Genomic DNA, 16,916 nt, shown 5'->3' with positions numbered 1-16,916 from the left:
ACTACAGGCACCTGCCACCATGCCCAGCTAATTTTTTGTATTTTTAGTAGAGATGGGGTTTCACCGTGTTAGCCAGGATGGTCTCGATCTCCTGACCTCATGATCCTCCCGCCTCAGCCTCCCAAAGTGCTGGGATTACAGTCATGAGCCACCGTACCCGGCCTTCCTTTCCGTTTTCTGTAATTAAAGCACCAAGTTTCTAGTGAGTACGTTTAGGGTAGCTGCTGCGCAGGAAGCATCTTAACATGTGTGTCTTTAAAACACCTGCTAGCCTCGGGCTGTGTGTGTGTATGTAGGAGTATTTGCCTATGGCGTGTGTGTCTGCCATTTGTCAGTGCAAGGCCACATGTGCACATTGGTGAGCTGACCACATGCTTTCATCCCGTAACCACCAGCGTCATCCCATAAGAGTGGCTTCAGTGAATGCTTCCTGAGTGCTTGTTGTGTGCCAGACACTTGTAAGTACCTGCTCATTTAATCTTCTCAGCAACACTGGCATATGAAAACCATGAGTGGCCCTGCTTTACAGATGAGCAAACAGAAGTGCAGAAAGGTTATGTAGCATTCTCAAGGTCCCACAGCCGAGGAGTGGCAGAACCAGGGTTTGAGCGTGGGCCTCTTGGCCGTAGACTCAGCCAGTCCTTCACTCTCCTGCCCTCACACCATCTCCTGCCTCTCCACTGTTTCTGGCTAATGAACTGCAGTTTATTCAGCTCAGTGCTGGGCTCCATGTGTCCCCCCTGCCTGACACACTTAAGGGCTTCAGACTTGGCACCGAAAGCCCACAGGTGACATGGCCAGATTTGCCACACCTACCACGCAGTGTGCAGATACTTAAAGATGTTTGTTTAAAACATCTGTCAATTCCCTGTTGCCTACAGGATAAAGTCCAAATGCTTTAGCTTGGCATTCAAAGCCCTTTGCAGTTAGGCCATAGTCTATTTTGCAGCCTCGTCTCTCATTTCCTCCCCTCTTCCCCAAATATTCGGGACCAGTAGTTCTCATACATTTAGTTTGCATGTGCTGCCCAGGCCATCTGAGGCCCTCCCACAGCAATGGCAGATAATTCACACACACACTCTCCTGTAAGACTCACATCTGCCCTCAACACTTTGCAAGTTTCCATGTATTTGCACATTTACTTTAGCTTTTCTGTCCTGGTGCTTAAGACCAAAGAACTTAATGCATGAATACCACTTACAGTGTTGTCCAGAAGTCAGAAATCTGAGCTCTCGGACATTTTTAGCTGGCCAAACTTTTTTCTCCAGGAAGATTCTTACTGGGATACCCAACATATACATGAATGTTCACAGAAACCTCATTATGATGGCCCTAAACAGCATACCACTCAAGTGTCCATCAACAGTGGGATGGCTGAGGAAAATGCAGTATATCCATATAATGGAACGCTCTCCCACCACACATGTGAACAAAAGAGTAATAGCTTTAAGGGCATAGGCAAATCTCCAAGTCAAATTTTTGAAAGAAGCCAGACTTAAAATTATATGCCGTATAGGTTTTTTTAGGAGGTTCAAAAGCAGAACTCCTCTGTTGTGACAGAAGTCAGAGCAGTAGTGACCTTGGGGATTCTGACTGGAAGAGGTAAGGAGGTTCTGGGCTGCAGAAAGGTTTCGTTTCCTGATCTCGGGATGGCTGCACAGATTATGCAGCTGTAAAATGGTGTCCAGTTAAGGTTTGTGCACTTCTAACTGCAATTTCAAAAGCTAAGAGCAAATCTTACAGGGCAGGTAAGATCTTACCAAGGCAGCTGACAGTAGCAGAGGTGGCTGAAGACTGCTTTTGGCCACTCAGCCCCTCCTCTGAAAGAAGCTGTCAGGCGCCACTGGGAGTCCGCAAGTGGGTGCAGGCCCGAGACCCAGTCCAGCAGGCCCTCTGTCATCTCTTCCTGGTTCCACAGGCACACTCGAAGACAAACTGGGGAGTCAGCCGCATCTATGCCTTGCTGCAGCATGAGTGCCTGTGGGTCTGAAAAGCCACCTTAAAGCCCTCCTCCCTCAGGGCCATGAGGAGGGCTCCACAGCCCCACCTGCCCCCACACCCACTCACAGGTTCTGCCTCCGCTCTTGGGCACAGCCCCTTCCACCCACCTGGATAGGAAGACCTGGACTGTCCTTTAGGCTCAGAGACACAGACCTCCTCCCAAGCATCCTTGGGCAGGGGGGCCCACTGCCCCTCCTGCCCCTTCCTGAGATGGCTGCCCATGCAGTACTGGGCCCTATGCCACACACCCATAGCCTGGTGGCCTCGGCTCGGACACAGGCTCCCGGGCTCTCAGCAGCCACTGAAGACCAGCCTGAACAGGTGTTTCCTGGGACTTTTAATTCTTTATGTACTGACTGCCTGCACTCCACACACCACATGGATCCTGGTGGATCGGAGAGTCCTGGTTTGGCCCAAACTGCTTCCCTCTGGGAGGCCACACAGGCATTTGAGGTGGGAACTTGGGTGTTTGCAGGGTTCCTGAGAGAGTCAGACCCACCTGCCAGGAGGGAGCCTGGAGCTTCCGTCTTGGGCTACTGCGCAGGCAGCCAGCACAGTCCCAGTGATGCTTGTCCCCTGGTGCATGAAGGAATGTAGCAGACCTGTCACCTCACACTAGAGGGTTTCTTCTTTCATGCTTACGTAAGCTAGGATTGCACCAAGGTCTCCTCCACAGCCGCTTCAGCCGGAATCTGCAAGCACCTGGCAGGGTTCTACCCAGCGCACAGCTGCCCTATGGGGTTCACAGAGGGACTCCCACCTCGCCTGGCCTCATCTGGCCTCAGCTTCCCATCAGCGCAGTGCAGGCCATGATGCTAAGCCCATGGTGGACCTTACAAAGTAAACGAGAGTGTGCCCTGCACAGTACTCTCCTTCCTTGGTTGTGTCTCCGCCTGGGCCTGCCAGTGGCACAGTGAGCTGAAGGGCACACACCTGGCCTGGAGCCAGCCTGGCCTTGCACTGCTTCAGCTGCTTTCAGAGGAGGTGGACCCCGTCCTGGACATATGTACATTTCCCTCTGCCGTTCTATAGAAATAATCCTCTTTTCACAGCCCCTGGCGCCCACCTGCCACAGGCATTCACCCATGAGCTGGGCTTGCTGCACCTGGGCACGGACCCCATCTGTGCTGTGCTGACCGGAGATGCCTCACTCCCTGCCCAGCTCCTCTGTCCGTGGCTCCAGCCACTGTCATGTCCTGGAACCTGCCTCCTTGTCCTTTTCTCCCATCGTTTTGCAAAAAGATGTGAGAAACTCTCCTGCGGCCATCCCCACGCCAGGACCCAGGGCACATCTCCCTGACACCTGTTCATCAGATGCAAGCTGGGCAGCGCCCTTTGCCAGGAGCCTAGGCTGACCCTGCCCCAGTGTCCACTCAGCGACACAGAGAGGAGCGGGCCCGGCCTCTCACCCTCTGGAACTCTAGTCTAGCAGATGGGACAAGAATTAAATCCAAACACTCCACAGGGCCCTCCTTCTGGGTCTTTAGCCCTTGAGGTTTTCCAGAATTTCAGAAGGCGCTTGTTCTAAGGGGAGTGAGGATGAGCCAATCTGAGGAATTCCTCCCCACCAGTGGGCCAGGGCAGGGTGAACTCACAGGAGGATGGCAGGCGAGGGACTCTGTCATCCAGAGTTCTGCCCTTTCTGTAGCATGAGTGCCGGGGCTGAGCACCCCTGCAGCCCCCCTCTTTTTGCACAGGGTCCAAGCCAACCTGCTTGGGGTCAGGCCTCAGCCCAGCCCTCGGCTGTTCCCTGAGAACAGGGCCCATTCCTCATAGGCCCTGATGGCAGGACCATGAGCAGCCCGTGGGCAGTTCAGGGCAATGTGGGCTTCAGAGCAGACCTGGCTGGGCCCAGCTTGTCCTACATCACCTGCACATTGAGGGCGTGGCCTGTGGTCAGCCCCTTTACCTTCCTGAGCCTCAGTTTCCCCCCTCAAACAAGGCCAGTGGCAGACATCATGGGCTAGCCATGAGGCATAGAGAAGATAAGAACACACAGGCCGGGCTGGCCGGGGTAGGCAGAGAGCACTGTCCCGTGCTGGTGGTGGTGGTGTAAATGTTTGTGGAGTGAAAGCTGCTCCTCGGTCCATTCCTGTGTTGACTGAAGATCACTGTGTCATTGCTGAGCACTGAACACATTTGGCCTGGTGTAGCTGAATGGATTTGAAGGCAGGGCAGTTTCCTGCCTGCGTGAGGTTTGCAGCTGGATGATGTCAACAAAACCAGGACACAGGTCCAGGGTGTGGATGCTTAGGAGAGGCAGCTCTCTTGGTGGCTGTCTTTGAGGAGCATTGTCAGGAAAAGAATCAGCTCGGGTTGGAGAGACTTGGGGGCGGGACACAGGCTGCCTCTGGCTGCTCACACAGAGCCTGGGTGGGCGGCTTGCATAGAGACTTAGAAGGCATGTTAGCAAATACGCCAGTGACTCTTGTCTGCGAGGAAAATCTCTCCATGGGGCCAGGATCCTGATCCAAAAATAGTTCAAAAACATGGAGAAAGGCAGTAGACACAAATGTCAAGCTCTGCCTCCAGGTTGACAACATCAGTTGTCCAGGCAGAGTAATGGGGAGACCCGGAGCTCAAGGAACCAACTGAAAAAGACCCCCTAGAGATAGTGCTTTATTTATCCTGAATAGGATATTCAGAAATTGGCTGCTCCCTGCATTGCTGGTGTGTGCGTGAGTGGTCACCTAGGTAGACCCTCATGCCCCCACCCCACACATGCATGTGGTGGCATCCCAAGGATCCTTAGAGACAGCCAGCATCTTAGCATCTCTGACAGCAAAGGGCAGGGAGTAGGAACCCCTTCCTATGTTCCCCCAAGTTTCTGTGGTGAACAGTGACCATCCTGTGCCTAGATAGACCCTAGTCTGCAATGTGAGGACAGACAGAGATGGGGTGCGGAGCACCTGTCCCGGCAGCCAGCACACACCCCAGACAGGTCTGCTTAGGAAGGAACACAGAGCTGCTCAGTGTCCGGGCTATTTTGCTGCCTTTGGATCTGGCTTGGGATGAAAAAGTAGGCGCCTTTCCCTGGGGGAAGGTCTAGAATTCGATTAGAGCTGTAACTGTTTATTCTTGGCATTTTCCATTGATTGTCTGCTTCTATTTGAGCAGCTTTTCAGGGGCATGTGATGGGTGCACACTCCTCTCCACTTGGCTAATAAGAAGTGTGAAGCCTGAGGGTGTTGGACCTCTGTGGGCCAGCAGGGTGTTGGTCTGTGTGGGGAGATGCCAGAGCACGTGGTAAGCAACGGGTCACAGATGAGAGGTGAAGGTGGGGCTCAGCTGCTGCTGATGAGCCTCCTGGTCGTCCCAGTGTCTGCTAACCCAGAAAAAGGCCATGGCATCAGTGGCTGTGGTAAGATAACCCCAGGATCCGGGGAAGAAGCAGAGCTGCAGGGGGCGGAAGATTCAGACGCTGTGACGCCAGACCCAAGCCTCTGTCTGATGTCAGCATACTTGTGCCTTAGTTGGTTGTGGAATTAATATGGTGTGGTGTTCGGGAAAATTGTGGATGGAATGCTATTTATAGATCCTGGAAAAAATGGCCGCCGAAATGAAAATCCTTATTTAGCGAAATAATATAATACCCAGAAAAATAGCAGGAGTTCCTGCTGATGGCCATTTCCCATTTGAGAGTGCTTATCTTCAGCACAATGATGATAGCGTGCATCATCAGACCACTGGGTTCTAAGCCTCAGTCGATGCAGCAACATCAAGCTCAGTTCCTCCTGCTCCTGTAGCACAGGTGCCTCCTTGTCACTTTATCTTTTACAAAGAGAGGCTATTATTTTGCAACTCTGCCTCTTAAGTATGCCGTTGAGACGTTTGGTGATGACTTAAAGGCACGACGACAGCTGTCGTTGGGAGCGGATAGCTCTGGCATTGTTGTTAATTGTGCACACTCCGCGTTCTGCACTACCTCAAAGTAGTGAGCAGCTCTGCTGTGGTTGGATTTGCCATTTTACCTTGGTCTTGTGGGTTTTCAGCCCTTGCTTGGGCCAGGCGGGATGTGTTCAGGGAGGAAGAGAGGAAGGGTGTGACTTCTAATGAGAGCCACAAGGGAAGTATCCCAGGTGCTGAACTGAGGCTCCTCTCTCCTCCTTAGCACCTCCAGACCTATCTGACCTTGTGGTCCAGGTGGGTTCACCCACCGGCTTACACTCTGGGTCAGGGAGCTGGCTTGTATTCACTGTCCTGGTCTCTGCCTTTCCCCCTCCTTCCAAAGACCCCGTCAATTCCTCAAAGAGAAACCCAGCGTGCCAAGAACCACATAGGCAGTGGGAGAGGGACGGAAGGATGGGGGCTGTAGTTCTCAACTCCCAGTTGACTTTATGCATCCTCACCTGAGACGGAGTTGGAACACCTCTGGCTCTTGATCTTGCCTGTGAACTGGAGGCTGCATGGGCTTATGGAGCTGTGTGATGCTTCTGAGGCACCCTCCTTGTTCTTTGCATGCCTGATAATTTTCAGCTGGTTACAGACTTTGTGAATTGTACTGTTTGGGGTATTGGACATCTTGGCATTCCTACAGATGTTCTTGAGCTTTGTTTTTTGTTAAGTTGCTTAGACTCAGTTTGGTGCTTTTGAGGCTTTGTTAGGCAGGGCCAGGGAAGCCTTTCATGTGGGGCTAATTTCTCTACTGCTGAGGCTATAACCTTCTCTACTCCACGCCCCATGATTTATGAGGCTTCCACTCTGGAAGCTGGGAATGAAAACTATTCTTGGCTTTATGTGAGCTCAGAGATTGCTCTGCCTTCTCCTTGTGGGCGGTTGTTTCTCCAGTGCTGGATAGTTCCCTCATACGAATGCCCTGATCAGCTGTCAGCTGAAGACTCCAGGGGCCTTTCTGCAGATCTCCAGGACTGTCTCTCTCTGCAGCTCCCTCCTCTCCAGAACTCTGGCCTGCATCCTGCAGCCACTGTGGCTCCCCAGACCCAGAACACTGTCTTCTCAATGCAGGGAGAGGCTGGAGAACCCAGAGACAGTAACAGAGCCCATGTTACGGGCTTCGCCGCTCTTGGTGATTGCTGTCCTGTGCATTCTGCTGTCCCATGTCTGCAAATCTTGTTTCATAGATTTGTTTTCAGTGTCTGGAGCAGGAGGGTAAAAATGATACCCATCATTTCACCTTGGCTAAGCAGATGTTAGCCAGTGATGCTTTAGGAATTTTGAAATAAGGGCCAGAGGTTCCCCAGGGCTCAATCTCCCCAGCTTCAGTGCCAAAGTAATAATCCAGGACTTCTCCTTAGATGAGGAACTGGCAAACGCCTTTAAAGTCATTGTTTACCGTGGAGATGGGTTACAACCAAACGCCAAAGCCCGTCCTGTGGTCGCACTCTCCAGGCGAGCCCCTTGCATGTTTGTTTCACTGCTGGTGTTCCCTACACTTCTGCTGACAGATGTGGCCGCTGCTTCTAAGAGTCAGGACACCGTGATGATGCCACATCAGAACGGATGTAAAAGTATGAAGGAAAAATACTCAGGGATGTCTGCCAGGGAAGGTTGGGGAAGATGCAGTTTTGGTTGAAGTTTCATTTTATTTTTCTTGCTTTTCATCATCCTCTGTTTTTACAAGCTCCTGCAGCAGCGACAGCCTGTGGAAGGGATCCCCCAGCCTTAGTGTGGTTGCCAATCCTGCTTGCATTTCTGTGTCAGTGTGGACTGCGCCTCCAGGAACACTTTGTAAAGCCCTCCTGCAGGTGAAGTTCAGTCACTGCCAAGAACATTGGGCAGGAAAGCCAGAAGCGGGGACCAGAAGGCAGGGACCAGGCAAGCACCCAATGGCGTGTCTCCTGGAGTGTGACGTTGTGTCTGTGTCTGAACAGAGTGGTCCGGGAGGCAAATTCTTAGACCTATCAGGGAAAATAAGCAGCAACAACCCACTGTTTCCCTTACCTTTCAATTGGATTAACGACATAAAGAAATAAATGAGTGTAAAGAAATGAGACAAGACCACGTAAGAGGGAGACTCCAGTCGCATTCATGGTTGGGGTCTGTACATTTTCTTGCCGGGATCTGACCTCCAAGGCGTGATCCACACATACATGGGTGTTAATTGTAGTTTGGGTTTGTTTATCTCCAGCAAAAATAGGTAGGTGCCTAGGTACCGGCTCGCCCTGATTTCTCTCTTCTTAAGTCTTTTTGAGCTCTTTGTGAAATTAACATCTTAGAATAGAATATCTCACATTCCATAGCTGCTGGGAGTCTTGTTGCTGTGATTGTTTTGTCTCCCTAAGCCCCTTTGAGGCCAGACCTGTAAGTCACAATTCCTTCCCTTCTAGGTCCTGGCACAGGGTGGGGCCCAGGTGCTATCCTGTGCACCTGTGCAGTGTAGTTGTGTTGTGGTTCAATGTTTTACAGAGCTCATCAAGTATGGGGAATGCCCCACTGACCATCTCTAAATGGGTCTAAGCTGGGAAGCTTGTAGCAGTTCTTGTATATCTGTGGCAAGACAGCTTAGTAAGTTTTTGTGAAGCCCCTTGTCCTCACTGCCAGCCTCCCTGGGAGCTTCTGTGGGGACAGTGAGTAGCTCTGACTGCAGCCTGAGTGGTTCAGTCACCACTGGGGCCACAGCCCACCTTAAATGTTGTCAGGTCCTGGCCAAAGGGCAAATGGAGCCTCGTGCCATAGTTCCTGAGGTTTGATCTCACCCTACCCACCCTAGCCAGGCAATCCCTCCCCACCAGGTGCCCCCCACCACCTACCTAGGCAGACATCAAACTTTTTAGGTTCCTCCCAAGACCTCGATGCTGGAGAGCCAGACACTAATTCAGGGCCTTTGGAGGCCCCAGCAGGACACACACTGGTCCTCAGCACCAGTGCACTCAGCCTTGCCAGAAAGAAGCTGCATGCATGTAGACCAGCAGGAGTCGTTGCTGATTCCCGACTGTTTTGGTAACTAAAGTGGACTACCTGTGTTGGCTTTAAGTAGTAGTTGTGAAATTGTGTGTCAGGAAGAGGGCTTCCTCCATGGGTCTACCAAGTGGTCTACCACTTGCTGAGTGCAGAGCCTTGTCCTGGTCTGGAAGCGACAATGGAAGGCTTAAGTGAGTCATCTCCTCAAGGGACTACTCAGGACTGGAAGTGTGTTGGCCTAGGGGCAGCTGAACACCCAGGTGGCCCTGGGGCAGGCTGCCAGAGCATCGGCCTGCAGCCAGTGGAAATAACTGAGCTCCAATCTTGTGTCCAGACTGCTTCTCCCTCAGACTCCAGCTGTTTTTCGGCTTCTCCTGTCACTCATGTGGGCAGTGCACTTCCCACTGAGCAGGTCAATGGCGGGGTTACTTTTACACCTAACTTTAGCTCCTCGCTGGGCCCTGCTGGGCCCTGCTGGCCTCAGCACGCACACCCACCCAATCCTGTGGAGACAGAGTTCTCACACCTGCCCTCTGCAGGGCATCTTGGGCCATCCACGTCCACCTGCCCTCCCTTCGGCGTGGCCATCACGGTGCCCTGACTCAGCTTCCACCCCCCCCCCCGAGCTTCCATGTTCTTGTCTTCCCTTTCACTTCTACCTTTCCTGCCTGAGTAAGTTAGGCTGTGGCTCGCAAACTTCAGTGAGCATTCGAGTGTTGTCAGAAAGGCCCCCCAGGATGGCTAAATAGAAGAAGGGACAGCTTTACTGGTGACATCAGTTTGCAAACTAGAAATAGTCTCTGACATGGAACGAAGGTGCTCTCACTTCTCAGAAGGGAAGGGCAGTTGGATTTTATGGCTTGCAGGGTCTGTGTTACACAGTAGAATCAGACATATATAGCAAGTTTGGGGGAAAGCTGTGCATATTTATAAGGGGAGCTGAGCGCATGTGCAATGGGCAAACATGTACGTAACACACATCTCATGTCACTTTAGGGTGGGGTTTCAGCATTAAAATGAGGTGGAATTTGGCTCTTTCCATCAACAGGTGAACTATAGGACGCAAAGACAGCCTGTGCACAGCCTCCATAACCTGCTGAAACTGGCTTGAGGTCTGCAGTTGCTTATCAGAAAGGGGTGTTTGTAAGGTCTGTCCTCTGTCCCATCAGAGTTGCAGTGGTCTGGGTTATAAATCAGAGGGGTCTGATAGCGCCTATTGTTAGGGGGTTTAGCAAGAGTGTAGCTTTCCTTGTAGCCCAGGAATTTAGGAAGTTACCATGCCAGCACATAGGTAACTTTGTTTCCTTAACGATAGGGTCTCTCTTAGTTGCTGAAGGGACATCTGTTTTGGTCTCAGATCACACAAGTCATTGGGAAAGCTGCAGGCCCAGCCCAGGGAGAGCCTGCTGCAGTGGGGCTGACTCAGAGCCTGGGGCTGAGGCTGCCTGCACCAGGCCCACCTGCGCCCAGCCCACTGGCCACCCCACCTCCCTCAGCAGCCCATCTCCTGACCCCCGATGTGGTTGGTCTTTCCTCAGTCCTCATCTGCATGAACTCTCCACACTTAGCACCTGCCCTTCCATCTTGCAGCTGTATCCCCAGGCCTCAGCAATCTTAAAACAGCCCCTCTGTCACCCCACACAGAGCACCCCAGTCGTCTCCAGGACTTTCCTTTGGAACACCCAGCCCTGTCACATCTTCAAATCCTTCTGGTGCATTCTAACATCCATCTGCCACTGGAATCTTCAGAACAGCCTTAGGGGAAGAGGAAGGCTCCATTTTCCTGGCGAGAGACACAGCCAAGCCCCATCCAGGGCCTGCAGCTGATGAGCAGTTCCACGCCAGAATTTGCAGTTAGCACCCCCAACGTTCTCTGCTCTCAGGATTCCTAGTGCAGAGACATTTGGCTGTTGGATTATGAACCCTGCCCCAATCTGACCTGCAGCTTCTCCTTCCACCATCTCATTCTGTGGATTAATGTGTGGACCACACTCTTCCAGGCCCATGCTCACTTCTTTCCTGAGTGTTCCAATCACAACACTCAGGACTGGAGAGTGTGTCTGAACCTGGAGATGGGCCTTAAGAAGTACCATCCACATTTAAAGAAGTTGGGAGGAAACCGGTGTCAGATTCCATGCAGCCCTGAGGGTGGGCCCTGGCTCTGAGGCACTTGTCCCCAGGCAGACCTTGTGAGTGCTTGCAGTTTTTCAGGCATGGAGGTGAGAACATACTTAGCTGTGGAGAGATTTGGCACTGCGTGCCTGTAGGATGACAGCAGCACTTCTTGGCTGAGGTCCAGGGCTATGTTTGGTACAGAAGAAACCATGTCTGATTTTTCAGCTGGAACCAAGCACACCCATGTAGAGTCACTGGGGGGTCATGGGGGACCCCAAACAACTTTATTCCAGAGCAGCCCATCTTTGCAGGGAGATCTATCCTACAGGTCTCGGTTGCCGCCTCACCCTTAGTTCTAAGACTTGGCAATGGATTATGACCAACGTTGACACTCCAGGCCGGTTGGAATCATTCTTCTCTTGTCTTCATGCTTCTCCTCCATGGTACCTTTTGTTAATACTTTCTGTTTCCAATGGAGAGGGTGCAGGCTGCTGCGGGCTGAGGCACGTTTAAGATTCGGGTCCGGGAAATGCACAAACCGTGTGTGTGCCATGTGGGGGACTTTCTGTAACCACTTGAATTCCACCTGTGATGCAGAATGAGAAACAGCACTGATTGCAGCTTCATCTCATTTCTGCTCAGCCCCCTCAGAGGAGCTCAGAGCTACTCTGTTGCTTTTATAAACACTTCCCAAATCCTTGAAAGTGAGAGCAATTAAGAGTCTTAGTTTGAAGCTCTTGGGACATCAGCCGTATTTTCCAGATGTCCTGTTTTCAGTGATCAGTACGTCCTTGTACCCTTTAAGTAATTTCTCATCCCTCAGCCCCTTCCACCCTACCACCCTGCTGAGTCTCCAGTGTTTGTTAGGGAGAAAGTTCTGATGAGAGTCTAGAGGCTCCCTGGCTGCCACAAACAGTTCCTTCAGGGCTGGCCCCTCACAAATGAAGGCAGCCCATCCTTTCCATCTCTGCCTCCATCAGAGGACCACTTGCTCCTCCCACCCTTAGGTTTCTGTTGGTGGCTTAGCCTTTGGTGGAAAGAGCAGGTCCCACTGCTGGGCAGTGCCCTCCCCACAATTCCTTCAGGCCGCCTGGGGTCCCACGTTCATCCAGTCCTTAAGCGCCGGCTGCGGGCCAGGCCCTGGGGATGCAGCCTGAATGAAGCAGAGGAGAACCCTGGAGACCACATCTGCCAGAGAGGACACAACAGCGAAGAAAAGCAAGTCTGGAGGGGATTCTGCTCTCCATGGAGAAAGTAACACCAGGAGAGGAGGAAGGGCCTGGGAGGAGGGAACTGCAGTTTTCCCGTCAGCGCTCGGGAACGTGGCAAGGGAAGCAGCCTTCTGGGAGGGGCAGGGAAGGAGCAGGTCCAGGGGTGGCCTGAGCTGGCCGAGGGACTCTAAGCCAGGGTGACCAAGCAGGCAGGCGTGAGGAGAGGGGTTGGGGCCAGAGGGGCAGTGGGAAACGGGCTTCGGGGGTTCCCGCAGGTCACTCTGAGGACATTGGCATCTGCTGTGCTTTTGGGTCTGGGGTCTCTCTTCCAGGCCCCTTCTCTACCCAGTGCCCGTGACCTCGTGCCTGTGTCCGCAGACTCCTGACCACGTCCTTGTCATTCCTAAGCCCACCCCTGCTTTGCTGAGTGAACTTTGATAGTGTAAAATGCATGTGGAGAGAGGCTTCTAGACTAAAAGTTTCGAGCTCTGGTCATAGGGAACCCACAGGGTCTTGGGCCCCTGGGGATGTGGGCAGAAAGCCTCAGGGCAACTCCAGCCCCATGGTTCCTGTGTGGCTTCTGAGGGTCCCACCTCCCACACAGTTCATTCTCACACAGCCATGGAACCAGGAACCATTTCTGCACAGTTAAGGCGGGTACTTCACTATTGCTTAAAGCCACCAGTGGGGCCCATTGCTCTTGAAATAAATCCAGACTCCTCACTGCAGTCCACCCTGTGGGTCCACCCAGCCTCACACCCTCCCTGCATGCCTGGCCCTGATCGCTGTCCTGGCATGCTGGCCTTCCTCTGTCCCTCTGACAGGCCAGGCCCCTGCCCACGTTGGCATCAGACAGTCGAGCAGAGGCTCTGGCACAGCTCTGTCACTCCCTGTGCCTCAGTTTCCTCATCTGTATAATGGGATTAATAACCTCACCCACCTCCAAGAGTTCTTAGGAGGATTAAAGACATAGTGAAGTGCACAAAACAGTGCACAAAGGGACAACTCTGTGTTAGAAATGATTGTCACCTTAATTGTAGTTTGGGGGCCCTGCACAACCCCAGTGTCCCCTGAGTCACCTCCCATGTCACTCTGCAGAGAGCAGGAAGAAGCCCCCATGTCCTGTTGCAAAAATGCATTTTAGTACCAGAGTGTTGTTTTTGATGCTGCAATATGAATATCCAGTCCTCTTGAAAATAAAATTTGGAATAGTCTTAGGTTTCATTTGATGTGAAGGAAACAATCACTTAGAGAATGAGTTTCCTTGAACTGTCCAGGGCAAAGGAGCCTGTCCGAAATAATCGGCACTTTTGGGAAAGGGACAACCAGTGTATTGCAGGCAGAGCCTGAGGTCAGCTGCTCGAGCATCAGAGGCAGGGAGCAGCCCACACAAGCTCTCAGACCTCAAGGGGCTGGCCAGGCCTGAGCCTCTGTGTCCCAGGCCAGCCCTGCCAGGGTGGACTGTGTTATGGCTGCAGACTTACCCTGCAGCCACTGGACTGAGGTAGGACCTGGCACCAGAAACAGAAAAATAAACCCAGGAGGTCAAATTTACACTTCCATAAAGCCTTTTGTATTTAAAAAGAGATGGACGTTTGGTTGAAACTCTGCTCTTCTTCATATTTCTTATTGGTAAATTTGCAACACAGTGCATCTGTTCACCTGTTTTCAAATGTGTCCCTTTGGGTTAAGTTGGGGTTTTAGTTGTAGCAATTCTTCATACCCTGTTCTTGGATCCAGCTGAGGGATGAGCTGGAATGGAAGTGCTAGCTTTAGGATTGAAAACTCTCAGAAGAATGTAGATTGGATCTGGAAGCTAAGGAACGTGCATAGACCTTGAAAGAGAGGGTCAAGGCTGCAAAGCTGACCGCCTTGCCTAGAATTGCTCTTTTCAACAGAGCTGGGGAGGGAAGGAGGAAGTGACCCAGGCTTCCGGCCTTCTCCCCAGTCCCTGAGGATGGCCTAGCCCCTGTGGATCTCCTTGTCTGTTAGAGACGCATATGGAGCATGTACAGGTGAGGTTGTGTGGCTTCTGCAATTTGCTGGAAGCACCAGGGAAGGGCAGGCCGTACATGAAGCCAAAAGGACCAAACACCAGGGGGCCGTTATGACTGTTACAAGAAGTTTAAAAAAACAAAAACAAAACACTGGCTGCTTGTGTGGCGAGTGCAGTCATAAACAATAGCTCGGCAGGCGGGCTGTCCCTCAAACAGCTTTATTTACAAAAACCAGCATCAGCTGGATCTTGGGCCTTGGTCTGCAGCCCTTGAGTGTGAGTCCTCTGCCCACCTCTCTGGGTTTCTTCTTCCCTTCTGTTTGGGCCCGGCTAATCCCTACCACTTTCTGAGCTCTTAGAGCTTCTCCTAGGGGCAGCCCCAGGATCCTGGCATCTGCCTCAGGAGTCAGTCCAGGTCTGTATCCCCCTCAGCTGGTGGCTGTCACCTAGGGCTGGAAACAAAACTGCCCAAGGAAGAGGAAACCTTTGCTAAACCTTGCCTGAAACGTCGTCGTGCTCTTAAAAAATGACTGCATTCTCACAAAACCGAAGACACCAAAGGCTCTTTAGGGCACCTCGTGCTTTGTACAAAATCAAAAAAAAGCTGTCACTGCCGCAGCTCAGGAGGTCTTCCCATAGGTCAATGGAGACTCCAGCCTAATCTGCTCTTTTGTTTCTAATGACTTTTTCTGATTTTAAAAATAATACCTGGCTATTGCTCAAAATAGGAAAATTCAGAAAAGTGTAAAGAAGAAAATTAAAATCACCCATAATCCTACCAGTAACATAACAATATGTTAGCATATTGTTCTGTTTCCTTTATGCTTTTCTATGTATAAATTTACATATATTTTGGACAAATTTGAGATTGTGCTGTATCAGTATTTCTGCCTGGCTTTTCTCATTAAATTGTGAGAATCTTCTCATAACATGATTGCAGTAGCTTCCAAGTGCCTCACCTCTGCGGCCTTTTCTCAGCGCCATGGCCGGGGGATCCTGTTGTGTCCCTGTGCTGCTGCAGAGCCCTCCGGTCCCACATCTCACTCAGGGGAGAGCCAGGACCTCCCAGGGGCCCAGAAGCTCCAGCACTAGTTGACCCCATCACCCCCACCTTATTTCTGCCCACGTGTCTGCTCCAGCCACTCTGGTCTTCCTGCTATTCCTCAGACACGCCAGCCAGCTGCTGCCACAGGTCCTTTGCACATGCTGTTCTCATCTGCCCATCACCCTTCCCCAGATGTGATGGGGCCAGCTCCCTCCCACATATCCTCAAGGTCTTGGCTCACAGGTCAGTTTCCCTGTGAAGCCCGTCTGGGCCCCCTATTTAACCTGCAGCCCCTCAGCACATCCTCCTCTCATACTTTTTCCTCCATGTACTTCTCACCATTCAACGTCCTCTATGTAATGAAATACTCACTTATTCCTTGTCTGGGTATCTGTGAGAGCAGGGGTTTTGTCTGTATTTATTTCACAGTGCCAAGCAGAGCCCCTGGCCTGCAATAGGTGCCCAATTCCACCTTCTTCCAAAGCAACAGCCCCAGATGGTTGGGGGGGTCTCCTCCCCCTGGCCCATCCACCCGCACACGGCCCTTCCTGACTCATTCCACTGCTCCCACACTGGCCCAGATTCCCAACCACCCTGGGGCTCCCCACACCAATTCCGGGGACTCCTCGCTCCCTGTTCAGGAGTCAACAGAAGCTTTGTATCCATCCTGACTCCTGTTCAGCCTTCACAACCTGAGCCCCTTTAGACAACTCTTGACCCCTGTGCACACACATGCACCATCCTATTCCTGTCCACGCCTCTCCATGACCTTGAAATACTTAGGTCATTTATGTCACTTTTGGTTGAAATACTTGGTCACTGTCTATGGTTACGTCCTGTCTGTAACCATAGAAACTGAGTTGTCTTCCCCTCTCAGCCCAGCCTTTCTCTAGTAGCGCTTTCATTCCATTTTTCGTTGATGAGTTAGTTGCAGCAAGCCATGTTCTTAAGCTCCTTTGTGAACATGGAACACATCCTAAAGAAAAGTTCTTGCTGTGAAAAAGCTCCACCTGCCACAGGTTGCCTGGCAGAGCTCACAACCAGCAGCAGGTACTCAGTGAGTGCTGAGTGAGGCTCGGACTCATGCAAGATCCACCACCCTCCCCAGCCACGCCCCCCAAGTACTCTCAGCTGCTGACCCTGTATCTGAAGTGCAATGTGAGTTACAGCTCTGTAGAGGGGTGAGAAGTGCTGAGCAGTGTTTAGAATATACTCAACAAACAGCCACTGCTGCATGCACATGCAAATGCTAGCTGCATTCATTCAAACACCTATGCATAGAATAGGTGTTTATTGAGCGTGAACTTTGCCCCCAGCACTAAACATTTGAAGCATCTGTGAAATTAGACCCCTGCAAGAGGATGAAGTAGGCTCTAATCCTAAGAACTCCAAGGATCAGCTGTGACATCTTGATCTGATCACTTTGGCTTTGTTGCTCCTAGGGTTGCTCTGGGATGTCAGAGAGAGACTAGAGGAGAGAAGGGGATTTAGAGACGGGGAGGGAAGGAGGAAATGCTTACTACCTGGAGGCTTTCTAGGTAATAGAGATTAGTGGTGAGGAGGTAGCAGGTGAGAACATGAGGGCTGCAGTGCACAGCCACCACGATAGTCTGGCTGATGTCCTGTAAACCACAGCCCAATGCACCATCCCTCCAGCTACACCAGGAGCCCATCGCATGCAGCATCA

The 16,916-nt window shown here is 51.8% G+C and overlaps 1 protein-coding gene across 1 annotated transcript in view; it reads left to right on the top strand.

Moving 5' to 3' along the window:
• Positions 1-16,916, top strand: part of SH3RF3 (SH3 domain containing ring finger 3) — a 370,710-nt gene that overhangs the window by 236,333 nt on the left and 117,461 nt on the right. The gene's annotated exons all lie outside the window — the stretch shown is intronic.

The sequence above is a fragment of the Hylobates moloch genome, unplaced genomic scaffold, assembly GCF_009828535.3.
Source record: "Hylobates moloch isolate HMO894 unplaced genomic scaffold, HMol_V3 SCAFFOLD_15, whole genome shotgun sequence".
NCBI classification, from domain to species: domain Eukaryota; kingdom Metazoa; phylum Chordata; class Mammalia; order Primates; family Hylobatidae; genus Hylobates; species Hylobates moloch.
Note: the sequence above shows the minus strand (reverse complement) of the source record. Positions and strands in the feature narration are given on the sequence as shown.